At 53.2% G+C, this 12,140-nt stretch overlaps 36 non-coding genes across 36 annotated transcripts; 18 read left to right on the forward strand and 18 right to left on the reverse strand.

Annotated features, from left to right (window-relative positions):
- Window positions 1-395: 395 nt before the first annotated feature.
- On the forward strand, window positions 396-487 carry Trnai-uau (transfer RNA isoleucine (anticodon UAU)). Its single transcript is given in 2 exon segments — window positions 396-433; window positions 452-487. It is a non-coding gene; the product is annotated as a tRNA-Ile (tRNA).
- Window positions 488-598: 111 nt separating this feature from the next.
- Window positions 599-670, forward strand: Trnad-guc (transfer RNA aspartic acid (anticodon GUC)). Its single transcript has one exon. It is a non-coding gene; the product is annotated as a tRNA-Asp (tRNA).
- Window positions 671-906: 236 nt separating this feature from the next.
- Window positions 907-978, reverse strand: Trnam-cau (transfer RNA methionine (anticodon CAU)). The gene has a single exon. It is a non-coding gene; the product is annotated as a tRNA-Met (tRNA).
- Window positions 979-1,226: 248 nt separating this feature from the next.
- On the reverse strand, window positions 1,227-1,299 carry Trnar-acg (transfer RNA arginine (anticodon ACG)). Its single transcript has one exon. It is a non-coding gene; the product is annotated as a tRNA-Arg (tRNA).
- Window positions 1,300-1,741: 442 nt separating this feature from the next.
- Trnai-uau (transfer RNA isoleucine (anticodon UAU)) lies at window positions 1,742-1,833 on the forward strand. Its single transcript is given in 2 exon segments — window positions 1,742-1,779; window positions 1,798-1,833. It is a non-coding gene; the product is annotated as a tRNA-Ile (tRNA).
- A 111-nt stretch (window positions 1,834-1,944) lies between these two features.
- Window positions 1,945-2,016, forward strand: Trnad-guc (transfer RNA aspartic acid (anticodon GUC)). The gene has a single exon. It is a non-coding gene; the product is annotated as a tRNA-Asp (tRNA).
- A 236-nt stretch (window positions 2,017-2,252) lies between these two features.
- On the reverse strand, window positions 2,253-2,324 carry Trnam-cau (transfer RNA methionine (anticodon CAU)). Its single transcript has one exon. It is a non-coding gene; the product is annotated as a tRNA-Met (tRNA).
- Window positions 2,325-2,572: 248 nt separating this feature from the next.
- Trnar-acg (transfer RNA arginine (anticodon ACG)) lies at window positions 2,573-2,645 on the reverse strand. Its single transcript has one exon. It is a non-coding gene; the product is annotated as a tRNA-Arg (tRNA).
- Window positions 2,646-3,087: 442 nt separating this feature from the next.
- Trnai-uau (transfer RNA isoleucine (anticodon UAU)) lies at window positions 3,088-3,179 on the forward strand. Its single transcript is given in 2 exon segments — window positions 3,088-3,125; window positions 3,144-3,179. It is a non-coding gene; the product is annotated as a tRNA-Ile (tRNA).
- Window positions 3,180-3,290: 111 nt separating this feature from the next.
- Window positions 3,291-3,362, forward strand: Trnad-guc (transfer RNA aspartic acid (anticodon GUC)). The gene has a single exon. It is a non-coding gene; the product is annotated as a tRNA-Asp (tRNA).
- A 236-nt stretch (window positions 3,363-3,598) lies between these two features.
- Window positions 3,599-3,670, reverse strand: Trnam-cau (transfer RNA methionine (anticodon CAU)). The gene has a single exon. It is a non-coding gene; the product is annotated as a tRNA-Met (tRNA).
- A 248-nt stretch (window positions 3,671-3,918) lies between these two features.
- Trnar-acg (transfer RNA arginine (anticodon ACG)) lies at window positions 3,919-3,991 on the reverse strand. The gene has a single exon. It is a non-coding gene; the product is annotated as a tRNA-Arg (tRNA).
- A 442-nt stretch (window positions 3,992-4,433) lies between these two features.
- Window positions 4,434-4,525, forward strand: Trnai-uau (transfer RNA isoleucine (anticodon UAU)). The gene is given in 2 exon segments: window positions 4,434-4,471; window positions 4,490-4,525. It is a non-coding gene; the product is annotated as a tRNA-Ile (tRNA).
- A 111-nt stretch (window positions 4,526-4,636) lies between these two features.
- On the forward strand, window positions 4,637-4,708 carry Trnad-guc (transfer RNA aspartic acid (anticodon GUC)). Its single transcript has one exon. It is a non-coding gene; the product is annotated as a tRNA-Asp (tRNA).
- A 236-nt stretch (window positions 4,709-4,944) lies between these two features.
- Trnam-cau (transfer RNA methionine (anticodon CAU)) lies at window positions 4,945-5,016 on the reverse strand. The gene has a single exon. It is a non-coding gene; the product is annotated as a tRNA-Met (tRNA).
- Window positions 5,017-5,264: 248 nt separating this feature from the next.
- On the reverse strand, window positions 5,265-5,337 carry Trnar-acg (transfer RNA arginine (anticodon ACG)). Its single transcript has one exon. It is a non-coding gene; the product is annotated as a tRNA-Arg (tRNA).
- A 442-nt stretch (window positions 5,338-5,779) lies between these two features.
- Trnai-uau (transfer RNA isoleucine (anticodon UAU)) lies at window positions 5,780-5,871 on the forward strand. The gene is given in 2 exon segments: window positions 5,780-5,817; window positions 5,836-5,871. It is a non-coding gene; the product is annotated as a tRNA-Ile (tRNA).
- Window positions 5,872-5,982: 111 nt separating this feature from the next.
- Trnad-guc (transfer RNA aspartic acid (anticodon GUC)) lies at window positions 5,983-6,054 on the forward strand. The gene has a single exon. It is a non-coding gene; the product is annotated as a tRNA-Asp (tRNA).
- Window positions 6,055-6,290: 236 nt separating this feature from the next.
- On the reverse strand, window positions 6,291-6,362 carry Trnam-cau (transfer RNA methionine (anticodon CAU)). The gene has a single exon. It is a non-coding gene; the product is annotated as a tRNA-Met (tRNA).
- Window positions 6,363-6,610: 248 nt separating this feature from the next.
- Window positions 6,611-6,683, reverse strand: Trnar-acg (transfer RNA arginine (anticodon ACG)). The gene has a single exon. It is a non-coding gene; the product is annotated as a tRNA-Arg (tRNA).
- A 442-nt stretch (window positions 6,684-7,125) lies between these two features.
- Window positions 7,126-7,217, forward strand: Trnai-uau (transfer RNA isoleucine (anticodon UAU)). Its single transcript is given in 2 exon segments — window positions 7,126-7,163; window positions 7,182-7,217. It is a non-coding gene; the product is annotated as a tRNA-Ile (tRNA).
- A 111-nt stretch (window positions 7,218-7,328) lies between these two features.
- Window positions 7,329-7,400, forward strand: Trnad-guc (transfer RNA aspartic acid (anticodon GUC)). Its single transcript has one exon. It is a non-coding gene; the product is annotated as a tRNA-Asp (tRNA).
- A 236-nt stretch (window positions 7,401-7,636) lies between these two features.
- Trnam-cau (transfer RNA methionine (anticodon CAU)) lies at window positions 7,637-7,708 on the reverse strand. The gene has a single exon. It is a non-coding gene; the product is annotated as a tRNA-Met (tRNA).
- A 248-nt stretch (window positions 7,709-7,956) lies between these two features.
- Trnar-acg (transfer RNA arginine (anticodon ACG)) lies at window positions 7,957-8,029 on the reverse strand. Its single transcript has one exon. It is a non-coding gene; the product is annotated as a tRNA-Arg (tRNA).
- Window positions 8,030-8,471: 442 nt separating this feature from the next.
- Trnai-uau (transfer RNA isoleucine (anticodon UAU)) lies at window positions 8,472-8,563 on the forward strand. The gene is given in 2 exon segments: window positions 8,472-8,509; window positions 8,528-8,563. It is a non-coding gene; the product is annotated as a tRNA-Ile (tRNA).
- Window positions 8,564-8,674: 111 nt separating this feature from the next.
- Trnad-guc (transfer RNA aspartic acid (anticodon GUC)) lies at window positions 8,675-8,746 on the forward strand. Its single transcript has one exon. It is a non-coding gene; the product is annotated as a tRNA-Asp (tRNA).
- Window positions 8,747-8,982: 236 nt separating this feature from the next.
- Window positions 8,983-9,054, reverse strand: Trnam-cau (transfer RNA methionine (anticodon CAU)). Its single transcript has one exon. It is a non-coding gene; the product is annotated as a tRNA-Met (tRNA).
- Window positions 9,055-9,302: 248 nt separating this feature from the next.
- Window positions 9,303-9,375, reverse strand: Trnar-acg (transfer RNA arginine (anticodon ACG)). Its single transcript has one exon. It is a non-coding gene; the product is annotated as a tRNA-Arg (tRNA).
- Window positions 9,376-9,817: 442 nt separating this feature from the next.
- Trnai-uau (transfer RNA isoleucine (anticodon UAU)) lies at window positions 9,818-9,909 on the forward strand. Its single transcript is given in 2 exon segments — window positions 9,818-9,855; window positions 9,874-9,909. It is a non-coding gene; the product is annotated as a tRNA-Ile (tRNA).
- A 111-nt stretch (window positions 9,910-10,020) lies between these two features.
- Window positions 10,021-10,092, forward strand: Trnad-guc (transfer RNA aspartic acid (anticodon GUC)). The gene has a single exon. It is a non-coding gene; the product is annotated as a tRNA-Asp (tRNA).
- Window positions 10,093-10,328: 236 nt separating this feature from the next.
- On the reverse strand, window positions 10,329-10,400 carry Trnam-cau (transfer RNA methionine (anticodon CAU)). Its single transcript has one exon. It is a non-coding gene; the product is annotated as a tRNA-Met (tRNA).
- Window positions 10,401-10,648: 248 nt separating this feature from the next.
- On the reverse strand, window positions 10,649-10,721 carry Trnar-acg (transfer RNA arginine (anticodon ACG)). The gene has a single exon. It is a non-coding gene; the product is annotated as a tRNA-Arg (tRNA).
- Window positions 10,722-11,163: 442 nt separating this feature from the next.
- Trnai-uau (transfer RNA isoleucine (anticodon UAU)) lies at window positions 11,164-11,255 on the forward strand. The gene is given in 2 exon segments: window positions 11,164-11,201; window positions 11,220-11,255. It is a non-coding gene; the product is annotated as a tRNA-Ile (tRNA).
- Window positions 11,256-11,366: 111 nt separating this feature from the next.
- Trnad-guc (transfer RNA aspartic acid (anticodon GUC)) lies at window positions 11,367-11,438 on the forward strand. Its single transcript has one exon. It is a non-coding gene; the product is annotated as a tRNA-Asp (tRNA).
- A 236-nt stretch (window positions 11,439-11,674) lies between these two features.
- On the reverse strand, window positions 11,675-11,746 carry Trnam-cau (transfer RNA methionine (anticodon CAU)). The gene has a single exon. It is a non-coding gene; the product is annotated as a tRNA-Met (tRNA).
- A 248-nt stretch (window positions 11,747-11,994) lies between these two features.
- Window positions 11,995-12,067, reverse strand: Trnar-acg (transfer RNA arginine (anticodon ACG)). The gene has a single exon. It is a non-coding gene; the product is annotated as a tRNA-Arg (tRNA).
- Between the last annotated feature and the right edge of the window lie 73 nt (window positions 12,068-12,140).

Consider the following 12,140-nt stretch of genomic DNA (forward strand, 5'->3'; position numbering starts at 1 on the left):
GTGTTCTCCGTGGCTCGGCAACTGCGTGTCGTCCACTGACAACGGCGGCGCGGCCACTCTGGTCTTCCGCACTCTGCAGGGAGCTGCCAAGGAAGGCATCTCTCCTCCAGCTGCTCGGCCACGGTGCGCCTGCATAGCTTAGAGCTTGCCACACATCTGCCCTCGCTGTTGGACAGGTAGCAGAAGGCAAGGCGCGCGTTTTTCTGCAATTTTTCGGTGATGACAAGCGGTTGATATGCTTGTAAGTGTAGCATATGAAACAAGAATCGTATGAAGCATCCGTAGCCAGGTGCTAAAGTCGCAGTATGGCCGCAGGTGACGGTCGTATGATGGGTCTGTAGCCACAACAGGTTGGCAGCAAAGCAAATACCGCTAACTGAAAGCACCCTGCTGTAGCCCCAGTGGCGCAATTGGTTAGCGCACGGTACTTATAAGGCAGTAGCCGTGAGCAATGCCGGGGTTGTGAGTTCGAGCCTCACCTGGGGCATACTTTTATTTCGTAGCAGCTGACTCTGAAAGCATCGGGACGCTAGATTTGAGATGAATCACCTACTTGAGAAGAATAAGTGTGCGTGCGTTGTGCGTGTCGTTTGCGTATTCCTCGGTAGTATAGTGGTTAGTATCCCCGCCTGTCACGCGGGAGACCGGGGTTCGATTCCCCGCCGGGGAGGTGCGATTTTTATATCGCGAAAGTTGCACGTGTGGCCCGATAGGACATTAACGTTGTGATCGAGAAATGTAGTTGCTGCAGAATCGTAAGAAACTCTGCGTCTTAGGAAGTGTTTCTCGTATTCTCCACACGACGTCGTCATCGTTTCAGAACTTACAGGGTTTGCTGTTGACGCTGGGTCAGCGCACCCCAGGCTTAATGATCGAGCTCGAAGCACACAAGAAAAGGAATAATTTTAGCAGAGCGTGGTTTCGATCCACGGACCTCTGGGTTATGGGCCCAGCACGCTTCCACTGCGCCACTCTGCTGCGTGACGTGGGATACTTGGAAAAGCGTTGTCAGCGTCGCGTACCGTTTAATTAACTGTGCAACATCTCTCAGCTTGACTTGTCTCGACTTTGCTCGACTGACGCTACGCTGACGCTTGCACGAAGCGATATTTACCACGATCGTCTCGAGATGCAGCTGCGAGATGCTCAGGATTGACATTGCACTCCACGCAGGTGGAAACATTCGAATGCACTGCCTAGCTACGCGCCCGCAACTAACAAAATGCCGACCCTGCCAAGATTCGAACCTGGAATCTTCTGATCCGTAGTCAGACGCGTTATCCGTTGCGCCACAGGGCCACTGTTCGTCTTTCGTCATATGACGCGGGTACACATCGCAGAGCAACGTGTTCTCCGTGGCTCGGCAACTGCGTGTCGTCCACTGACAACGGCGGCGCGGCCACTCTGGTCTTCCGCACTCTGCAGGGAGCTGCCAAGGAAGGCATCTCTCCTCCAGCTGCTCGGCCACGGTGCGCCTGCATAGCTTAGAGCTTGCCACACATCTGCCCTCGCTGTTGGACAGGTAGCAGAAGGCAAGGCGCGCGTTTTTCTGCAATTTTTCGGTGATGACAAGCGGTTGATATGCTTGTAAGTGTAGCATATGAAACAAGAATCGTATGAAGCATCCGTAGCCAGGTGCTAAAGTCGCAGTATGGCCGCAGGTGACGGTCGTATGATGGGTCTGTAGCCACAACAGGTTGGCAGCAAAGCAAATACCGCTAACTGAAAGCACCCTGCTGTAGCCCCAGTGGCGCAATTGGTTAGCGCACGGTACTTATAAGGCAGTAGCCGTGAGCAATGCCGGGGTTGTGAGTTCGAGCCTCACCTGGGGCATACTTTTATTTCGTAGCAGCTGACTCTGAAAGCATCGGGACGCTAGATTTGAGATGAATCACCTACTTGAGAAGAATAAGTGTGCGTGCGTTGTGCGTGTCGTTTGCGTATTCCTCGGTAGTATAGTGGTTAGTATCCCCGCCTGTCACGCGGGAGACCGGGGTTCGATTCCCCGCCGGGGAGGTGCGATTTTTATATCGCGAAAGTTGCACGTGTGGCCCGATAGGACATTAACGTTGTGATCGAGAAATGTAGTTGCTGCAGAATCGTAAGAAACTCTGCGTCTTAGGAAGTGTTTCTCGTATTCTCCACACGACGTCGTCATCGTTTCAGAACTTACAGGGTTTGCTGTTGACGCTGGGTCAGCGCACCCCAGGCTTAATGATCGAGCTCGAAGCACACAAGAAAAGGAATAATTTTAGCAGAGCGTGGTTTCGATCCACGGACCTCTGGGTTATGGGCCCAGCACGCTTCCACTGCGCCACTCTGCTGCGTGACGTGGGATACTTGGAAAAGCGTTGTCAGCGTCGCGTACCGTTTAATTAACTGTGCAACATCTCTCAGCTTGACTTGTCTCGACTTTGCTCGACTGACGCTACGCTGACGCTTGCACGAAGCGATATTTACCACGATCGTCTCGAGATGCAGCTGCGAGATGCTCAGGATTGACATTGCACTCCACGCAGGTGGAAACATTCGAATGCACTGCCTAGCTACGCGCCCGCAACTAACAAAATGCCGACCCTGCCAAGATTCGAACCTGGAATCTTCTGATCCGTAGTCAGACGCGTTATCCGTTGCGCCACAGGGCCACTGTTCGTCTTTCGTCATATGACGCGGGTACACATCGCAGAGCAACGTGTTCTCCGTGGCTCGGCAACTGCGTGTCGTCCACTGACAACGGCGGCGCGGCCACTCTGGTCTTCCGCACTCTGCAGGGAGCTGCCAAGGAAGGCATCTCTCCTCCAGCTGCTCGGCCACGGTGCGCCTGCATAGCTTAGAGCTTGCCACACATCTGCCCTCGCTGTTGGACAGGTAGCAGAAGGCAAGGCGCGCGTTTTTCTGCAATTTTTCGGTGATGACAAGCGGTTGATATGCTTGTAAGTGTAGCATATGAAACAAGAATCGTATGAAGCATCCGTAGCCAGGTGCTAAAGTCGCAGTATGGCCGCAGGTGACGGTCGTATGATGGGTCTGTAGCCACAACAGGTTGGCAGCAAAGCAAATACCGCTAACTGAAAGCACCCTGCTGTAGCCCCAGTGGCGCAATTGGTTAGCGCACGGTACTTATAAGGCAGTAGCCGTGAGCAATGCCGGGGTTGTGAGTTCGAGCCTCACCTGGGGCATACTTTTATTTCGTAGCAGCTGACTCTGAAAGCATCGGGACGCTAGATTTGAGATGAATCACCTACTTGAGAAGAATAAGTGTGCGTGCGTTGTGCGTGTCGTTTGCGTATTCCTCGGTAGTATAGTGGTTAGTATCCCCGCCTGTCACGCGGGAGACCGGGGTTCGATTCCCCGCCGGGGAGGTGCGATTTTTATATCGCGAAAGTTGCACGTGTGGCCCGATAGGACATTAACGTTGTGATCGAGAAATGTAGTTGCTGCAGAATCGTAAGAAACTCTGCGTCTTAGGAAGTGTTTCTCGTATTCTCCACACGACGTCGTCATCGTTTCAGAACTTACAGGGTTTGCTGTTGACGCTGGGTCAGCGCACCCCAGGCTTAATGATCGAGCTCGAAGCACACAAGAAAAGGAATAATTTTAGCAGAGCGTGGTTTCGATCCACGGACCTCTGGGTTATGGGCCCAGCACGCTTCCACTGCGCCACTCTGCTGCGTGACGTGGGATACTTGGAAAAGCGTTGTCAGCGTCGCGTACCGTTTAATTAACTGTGCAACATCTCTCAGCTTGACTTGTCTCGACTTTGCTCGACTGACGCTACGCTGACGCTTGCACGAAGCGATATTTACCACGATCGTCTCGAGATGCAGCTGCGAGATGCTCAGGATTGACATTGCACTCCACGCAGGTGGAAACATTCGAATGCACTGCCTAGCTACGCGCCCGCAACTAACAAAATGCCGACCCTGCCAAGATTCGAACCTGGAATCTTCTGATCCGTAGTCAGACGCGTTATCCGTTGCGCCACAGGGCCACTGTTCGTCTTTCGTCATATGACGCGGGTACACATCGCAGAGCAACGTGTTCTCCGTGGCTCGGCAACTGCGTGTCGTCCACTGACAACGGCGGCGCGGCCACTCTGGTCTTCCGCACTCTGCAGGGAGCTGCCAAGGAAGGCATCTCTCCTCCAGCTGCTCGGCCACGGTGCGCCTGCATAGCTTAGAGCTTGCCACACATCTGCCCTCGCTGTTGGACAGGTAGCAGAAGGCAAGGCGCGCGTTTTTCTGCAATTTTTCGGTGATGACAAGCGGTTGATATGCTTGTAAGTGTAGCATATGAAACAAGAATCGTATGAAGCATCCGTAGCCAGGTGCTAAAGTCGCAGTATGGCCGCAGGTGACGGTCGTATGATGGGTCTGTAGCCACAACAGGTTGGCAGCAAAGCAAATACCGCTAACTGAAAGCACCCTGCTGTAGCCCCAGTGGCGCAATTGGTTAGCGCACGGTACTTATAAGGCAGTAGCCGTGAGCAATGCCGGGGTTGTGAGTTCGAGCCTCACCTGGGGCATACTTTTATTTCGTAGCAGCTGACTCTGAAAGCATCGGGACGCTAGATTTGAGATGAATCACCTACTTGAGAAGAATAAGTGTGCGTGCGTTGTGCGTGTCGTTTGCGTATTCCTCGGTAGTATAGTGGTTAGTATCCCCGCCTGTCACGCGGGAGACCGGGGTTCGATTCCCCGCCGGGGAGGTGCGATTTTTATATCGCGAAAGTTGCACGTGTGGCCCGATAGGACATTAACGTTGTGATCGAGAAATGTAGTTGCTGCAGAATCGTAAGAAACTCTGCGTCTTAGGAAGTGTTTCTCGTATTCTCCACACGACGTCGTCATCGTTTCAGAACTTACAGGGTTTGCTGTTGACGCTGGGTCAGCGCACCCCAGGCTTAATGATCGAGCTCGAAGCACACAAGAAAAGGAATAATTTTAGCAGAGCGTGGTTTCGATCCACGGACCTCTGGGTTATGGGCCCAGCACGCTTCCACTGCGCCACTCTGCTGCGTGACGTGGGATACTTGGAAAAGCGTTGTCAGCGTCGCGTACCGTTTAATTAACTGTGCAACATCTCTCAGCTTGACTTGTCTCGACTTTGCTCGACTGACGCTACGCTGACGCTTGCACGAAGCGATATTTACCACGATCGTCTCGAGATGCAGCTGCGAGATGCTCAGGATTGACATTGCACTCCACGCAGGTGGAAACATTCGAATGCACTGCCTAGCTACGCGCCCGCAACTAACAAAATGCCGACCCTGCCAAGATTCGAACCTGGAATCTTCTGATCCGTAGTCAGACGCGTTATCCGTTGCGCCACAGGGCCACTGTTCGTCTTTCGTCATATGACGCGGGTACACATCGCAGAGCAACGTGTTCTCCGTGGCTCGGCAACTGCGTGTCGTCCACTGACAACGGCGGCGCGGCCACTCTGGTCTTCCGCACTCTGCAGGGAGCTGCCAAGGAAGGCATCTCTCCTCCAGCTGCTCGGCCACGGTGCGCCTGCATAGCTTAGAGCTTGCCACACATCTGCCCTCGCTGTTGGACAGGTAGCAGAAGGCAAGGCGCGCGTTTTTCTGCAATTTTTCGGTGATGACAAGCGGTTGATATGCTTGTAAGTGTAGCATATGAAACAAGAATCGTATGAAGCATCCGTAGCCAGGTGCTAAAGTCGCAGTATGGCCGCAGGTGACGGTCGTATGATGGGTCTGTAGCCACAACAGGTTGGCAGCAAAGCAAATACCGCTAACTGAAAGCACCCTGCTGTAGCCCCAGTGGCGCAATTGGTTAGCGCACGGTACTTATAAGGCAGTAGCCGTGAGCAATGCCGGGGTTGTGAGTTCGAGCCTCACCTGGGGCATACTTTTATTTCGTAGCAGCTGACTCTGAAAGCATCGGGACGCTAGATTTGAGATGAATCACCTACTTGAGAAGAATAAATGTGCGTGCGTTGTGCGTGTCGTTTGCGTATTCCTCGGTAGTATAGTGGTTAGTATCCCCGCCTGTCACGCGGGAGACCGGGGTTCGATTCCCCGCCGGGGAGGTGCGATTTTTATATCGCGAAAGTTGCACGTGTGGCCCGATAGGACATTAACGTTGTGATCGAGAAATGTAGTTGCTGCAGAATCGTAAGAAACTCTGCGTCTTAGGAAGTGTTTCTCGTATTCTCCACACGACGTCGTCATCGTTTCAGAACTTACAGGGTTTGCTGTTGACGCTGGGTCAGCGCACCCCAGGCTTAATGATCGAGCTCGAAGCACACAAGAAAAGGAATAATTTTAGCAGAGCGTGGTTTCGATCCACGGACCTCTGGGTTATGGGCCCAGCACGCTTCCACTGCGCCACTCTGCTGCGTGACGTGGGATACTTGGAAAAGCGTTGTCAGCGTCGCGTACCGTTTAATTAACTGTGCAACATCTCTCAGCTTGACTTGTCTCGACTTTGCTCGACTGACGCTACGCTGACGCTTGCACGAAGCGATATTTACCACGATCGTCTCGAGATGCAGCTGCGAGATGCTCAGGATTGACATTGCACTCCACGCAGGTGGAAACATTCGAATGCACTGCCTAGCTACGCGCCCGCAACTAACAAAATGCCGACCCTGCCAAGATTCGAACCTGGAATCTTCTGATCCGTAGTCAGACGCGTTATCCGTTGCGCCACAGGGCCACTGTTCGTCTTTCGTCATATGACGCGGGTACACATCGCAGAGCAACGTGTTCTCCGTGGCTCGGCAACTGCGTGTCGTCCACTGACAACGGCGGCGCGGCCACTCTGGTCTTCCGCACTCTGCAGGGAGCTGCCAAGGAAGGCATCTCTCCTCCAGCTGCTCGGCCACGGTGCGCCTGCATAGCTTAGAGCTTGCCACACATCTGCCCTCGCTGTTGGACAGGTAGCAGAAGGCAAGGCGCGCGTTTTTCTGCAATTTTTCGGTGATGACAAGCGGTTGATATGCTTGTAAGTGTAGCATATGAAACAAGAATCGTATGAAGCATCCGTAGCCAGGTGCTAAAGTCGCAGAATGGCCGCAGGTGACGGTCGTATGATGGGTCTGTAGCCACAACAGGTTGGCAGCAAAGCAAATACCGCTAACTGAAAGCACCCTGCTGTAGCCCCAGTGGCGCAATTGGTTAGCGCACGGTACTTATAAGGCAGTAGCCGTGAGCAATGCCGGGGTTGTGAGTTCGAGCCTCACCTGGGGCATACTTTTATTTCGTAGCAGCTGACTCTGAAAGCATCGGGACGCTAGATTTGAGATGAATCACCTACTTGAGAAGAATAAGTGTGCGTGCGTTGTGCGTGTCGTTTGCGTATTCCTCGGTAGTATAGTGGTTAGTATCCCCGCCTGTCACGCGGGAGACCGGGGTTCGATTCCCCGCCGGGGAGGTGCGATTTTTATATCGCGAAAGTTGCACGTGTGGCCCGATAGGACATTAACGTTGTGATCGAGAAATGTAGTTGCTGCAGAATCGTAAGAAACTCTGCGTCTTAGGAAGTGTTTCTCGTATTCTCCACACGACGTCGTCATCGTTTCAGAACTTACAGGGTTTGCTGTTGACGCTGGGTCAGCGCACCCCAGGCTTAATGATCGAGCTCGAAGCACACAAGAAAAGGAATAATTTTAGCAGAGCGTGGTTTCGATCCACGGACCTCTGGGTTATGGGCCCAGCACGCTTCCACTGCGCCACTCTGCTGCGTGACGTGGGATACTTGGAAAAGCGTTGTCAGCGTCGCGTACCGTTTAATTAACTGTGCAACATCTCTCAGCTTGACTTGTCTCGACTTTGCTCGACTGACGCTACGCTGACGCTTGCACGAAGCGATATTTACCACGATCGTCTCGAGATGCAGCTGCGAGATGCTCAGGATTGACATTGCACTCCACGCAGGTGGAAACATTCGAATGCACTGCCTAGCTACGCGCCCGCAACTAACAAAATGCCGACCCTGCCAAGATTCGAACCTGGAATCTTCTGATCCGTAGTCAGACGCGTTATCCGTTGCGCCACAGGGCCACTGTTCGTCTTTCGTCATATGACGCGGGTACACATCGCAGAGCAACGTGTTCTCCGTGGCTCGGCAACTGCGTGTCGTCCACTGACAACGGCGGCGCGGCCACTCTGGTCTTCCGCACTCTGCAGGGAGCTGTCAAGGAAGGCATCTCTCCTCCAGCTGCTCGGCCACGGTGCGCCTGCATAGCTTAGAGCTTGCCACACATCTGCCCTCGCTGTTGGACAGGTAGCAGAAGGCAAGGCGCGCGTTTTTCTGCAATGTTTCGGTGATGACAAGCGGTTGATATGCTTGTAAGTGTAGCATATGAAACAAGAATCGTATGAAGCATCCGTAGCCAGGTGCTAAAGTCGCAGTATGGCCGCAGGTGACGGTCGTATGATGGGTCTGTAGCCACAACAGGTTGGCAGCAAAGCAAATACCGCTAACTGAAAGCACCCTGCTGTAGCCCCAGTGGCGCAATTGGTTAGCGCACGGTACTTATAAGGCAGTAGCCGTGAGCAATGCCGGGGTTGTGAGTTCGAGCCTCACCTGGGGCATACTTTTATTTCGTAGCAGCTGACTCTGAAAGCATCGGGACGCTAGATTTGAGATGAATCACCTACTTGAGAAGAATAAGTGTGCGTGCGTTGTGCGTGTCGTTTGCGTATTCCTCGGTAGTATAGTGGTTAGTATCCCCGCCTGTCACGCGGGAGACCGGGGTTCGATTCCCCGCCGGGGAGGTGCGATTTTTATATCGCGAAAGTTGCACGTGTGGCCCGATAGGACATTAACGTTGTGATCGAGAAATGTAGTTGCTGCAGAATCGTAAGAAACTCTGCGTCTTAGGAAGTGTTTCTCGTATTCTCCACACGACGTCGTCATCGTTTCAGAACTTACAGGGTTTGCTGTTGACGCTGGGTCAGCGCACCCCAGGCTTAATGATCGAGCTCGAAGCACACAAGAAAAGGAATAATTTTAGCAGAGCGTGGTTTCGATCCACGGACCTCTGGGTTATGGGCCCAGCACGCTTCCACTGCGCCACTCTGCTGCGTGACGTGGGATACTTGGAAAAGCGTTGTCAGCGTCGCGTACCGTTTAATTAACTGTGCAACATCTCTCAGCTTGACTTGTCTCGACTTTGCTCGACTGACGCTACGCTGACGCTTGCACGAAGCGATATTTACCACGATCGTCTCGAGATGCAGCTGCGAGATGCTCAGGATTGACATTGCACTCCACGCAGGTGGAAACATTCGAATGCACTGCCTAGCTACGCGCCCGCAACTAACAAAATGCCGACCCTGCCAAGATTCGAACCTGGAATCTTCTGATCCGTAGTCAGACGCGTTATCCGTTGCGCCACAGGGCCACTGTTCGTCTTTCGTCATATGACGCGGGTACACATCGCAGAGCAACGTGTTCTCCGTGGCTCGGCAACTGCGTGTCGTCCACTGACAACGGCGGCGCGGCCACTCTGGTCTTCCGCACTCTGCAGGGAGCTGCCAAGGAAGGCATCTCTCCTCCAGCTGCTCGGCCACGGTGCGCCTGCATAGCTTAGAGCTTGCCACACATCTGCCCTCGCTGTTGGACAGGTAGCAGAAGGCAAGGCGCGCGTTTTTCTGCAATTTTTCGGTGATGACAAGCGGTTGATATGCTTGTAAGTGTAGCATATGAAACAAGAATCGTATGAAGCATCCGTAGCCAGGTGCTAAAGTCGCAGTATGGCCGCAGGTGACGGTCGTATGATGGGTCTGTAGCCACAACAGGTTGGCAGCAAAGCAAATACCGCTAACTGAAAGCACCCTGCTGTAGCCCCAGTGGCGCAATTGGTTAGCGCACGGTACTTATAAGGCAGTAGCCGTGAGCAATGCCGGGGTTGTGAGTTCGAGCCTCACCTGGGGCATACTTTTATTTCGTAGCAGCTGACTCTGAAAGCATCGGGACGCTAGATTTGAGATGAATCACCTACTTGAGAAGAATAAGTGTGCGTGCGTTGTGCGTGTCGTTTGCGTATTCCTCGGTAGTATAGTGGTTAGTATCCCCGCCTGTCACGCGGGAGACCGGGGTTCGATTCCCCGCCGGGGAGGTGCGATTTTTATATCGCGAAAGTTGCACGTGTGGCCCGATAGGACATTAACGTTGTGATCGAGAAATGTAGTTGCTGCAGAATCGTAAGAAACTCTGCGTCTTAGGAAGTGTTTCTCGTATTCTCCACACGACGTCGTCATCGTTTCAGAACTTACAGGGTTTGCTGTTGACGCTGGGTCAGCGCACCCCAGGCTTAATGATCGAGCTCGAAGCACACAAGAAAAGGAATAATTTTAGCAGAGCGTGGTTTCGATCCACGGACCTCTGGGTTATGGGCCCAGCACGCTTCCACTGCGCCACTCTGCTGCGTGACGTGGGATACTTGGAAAAGCGTTGTCAGCGTCGCGTACCGTTTAATTAACTGTGCAACATCTCTCAGCTTGACTTGTCTCGACTTTGCTCGACTGACGCTACGCTGACGCTTGCACGAAGCGATATTTACCACGATCGTCTCGAGATGCAGCTGCGAGATGCTCAGGATTGACATTGCACTCCACGCAGGTGGAAACATTCGAATGCACTGCCTAGCTACGCGCCCGCAACTAACAAAATGCCGACCCTGCCAAGATTCGAACCTGGAATCTTCTGATCCGTAGTCAGACGCGTTATCCGTTGCGCCACAGGGCCACTGTTCGTCTTTCGTCATATGACGCGGGTACACATCGCAGAGCAACGTGTTCTCCGTGGCTCGGCAACTGCGTGTCGTCCACTGACAACGGCGGCGCGGCCACTCTGGTCTTCCGCACTCTGCAGGGAGCTGCCAAGGAAGGCATCTCTCCTCCAGCTGCTCGGCCACGGTGCGCCTGCATAGCTTAGAGCTTGCCACACATCTGCCCTCGCTGTTGGACAGGTAGCAGAAGGCAAGGCGCGCGTTTTTCTGCAATTTTTCGGTGATGACAAGCGGTTGATATGCTTGTAAGTGTAGCATATGAAACAAGAATCGTATGAAGCATCCGTAGCCAGGTGCTAAAGTCGCAGTATGGCCGCAGGTGACGGTCGTATGATGGGTCTGTAGCCACAACAGGTTGGCAGCAAAGCAAATACCGCTAACTGAAAGCACCCTGCTGTAGCCCCAGTGGCGCAATTGGTTAGCGCACGGTACTTATAAGGCAGTAGCCGTGAGCAATGCCGGGGTTGTGAGTTCGAGCCTCACCTGGGGCATACTTTTATTTCGTAGCAGCTGACTCTGAAAGCATCGGGACGCTAGATTTGAGATGAATCACCTACTTGAGAAGAATAAGTGTGCGTGCGTTGTGCGTGTCGTTTGCGTGTTCCTCGGTAGTATAGTGGTTAGTATCCCCGCCTGTCACGCGGGAGACCGGGGTTCGATTCCCCGCCGGGGAGGTGCGATTTTTATATCGCGAAAGTTGCACGTGTGGCCCGATAGGACATTAACGTTGTGATCGAGAAATGTAGTTGCTGCAGAATCGTAAGAAACTCTGCGTCTTAGGAAGTGTTTCTCGTATTCTCCACACGACGTCGTCATCGTTTCAGAACTTACAGGGTTTGCTGTTGACGCTGGGTCAGCGCACCCCAGGCTTAATGATCGAGCTCGAAGCACACAAGAAAAGGAATAATTTTAGCAGAGCGTGGTTTCGATCCACGGACCTCTGGGTTATGGGCCCAGCACGCTTCCACTGCGCCACTCTGCTGCGTGACGTGGGATACTTGGAAAAGCGTTGTCAGCGTCGCGTACCGTTTAATTAACTGTGCAACATCTCTCAGCTTGACTTGTCTCGACTTTGCTCGACTGACGCTACGCTGACGCTTGCACGAAGCGATATTTACCACGATCGTCTCGAGATGCAGCTGCGAGATGCTCAGGATTGACATTGCACTCCACGCAGGTGGAAACATTCGAATGCACTGCCTAGCTACGCGCCCGCAACTAACAAAATGCCGACCCTGCCAAGATTCGAACCTGGAATCTTCTGATCCGTAGTCAGACGCGTTATCCGTTGCGCCACAGGGCCACTGTTCGTCTTTCGTCATATGACGCGGGTACACATCGCAGAGCAACGTGTTCTCCGTGGCTCGGCAACTGCG

The sequence above is a fragment of the Schistocerca cancellata genome, unplaced genomic scaffold, assembly GCF_023864275.1.
Source record: "Schistocerca cancellata isolate TAMUIC-IGC-003103 unplaced genomic scaffold, iqSchCanc2.1 HiC_scaffold_1165, whole genome shotgun sequence".
In the NCBI taxonomy this organism is placed as follows: domain Eukaryota; kingdom Metazoa; phylum Arthropoda; class Insecta; order Orthoptera; family Acrididae; genus Schistocerca; species Schistocerca cancellata.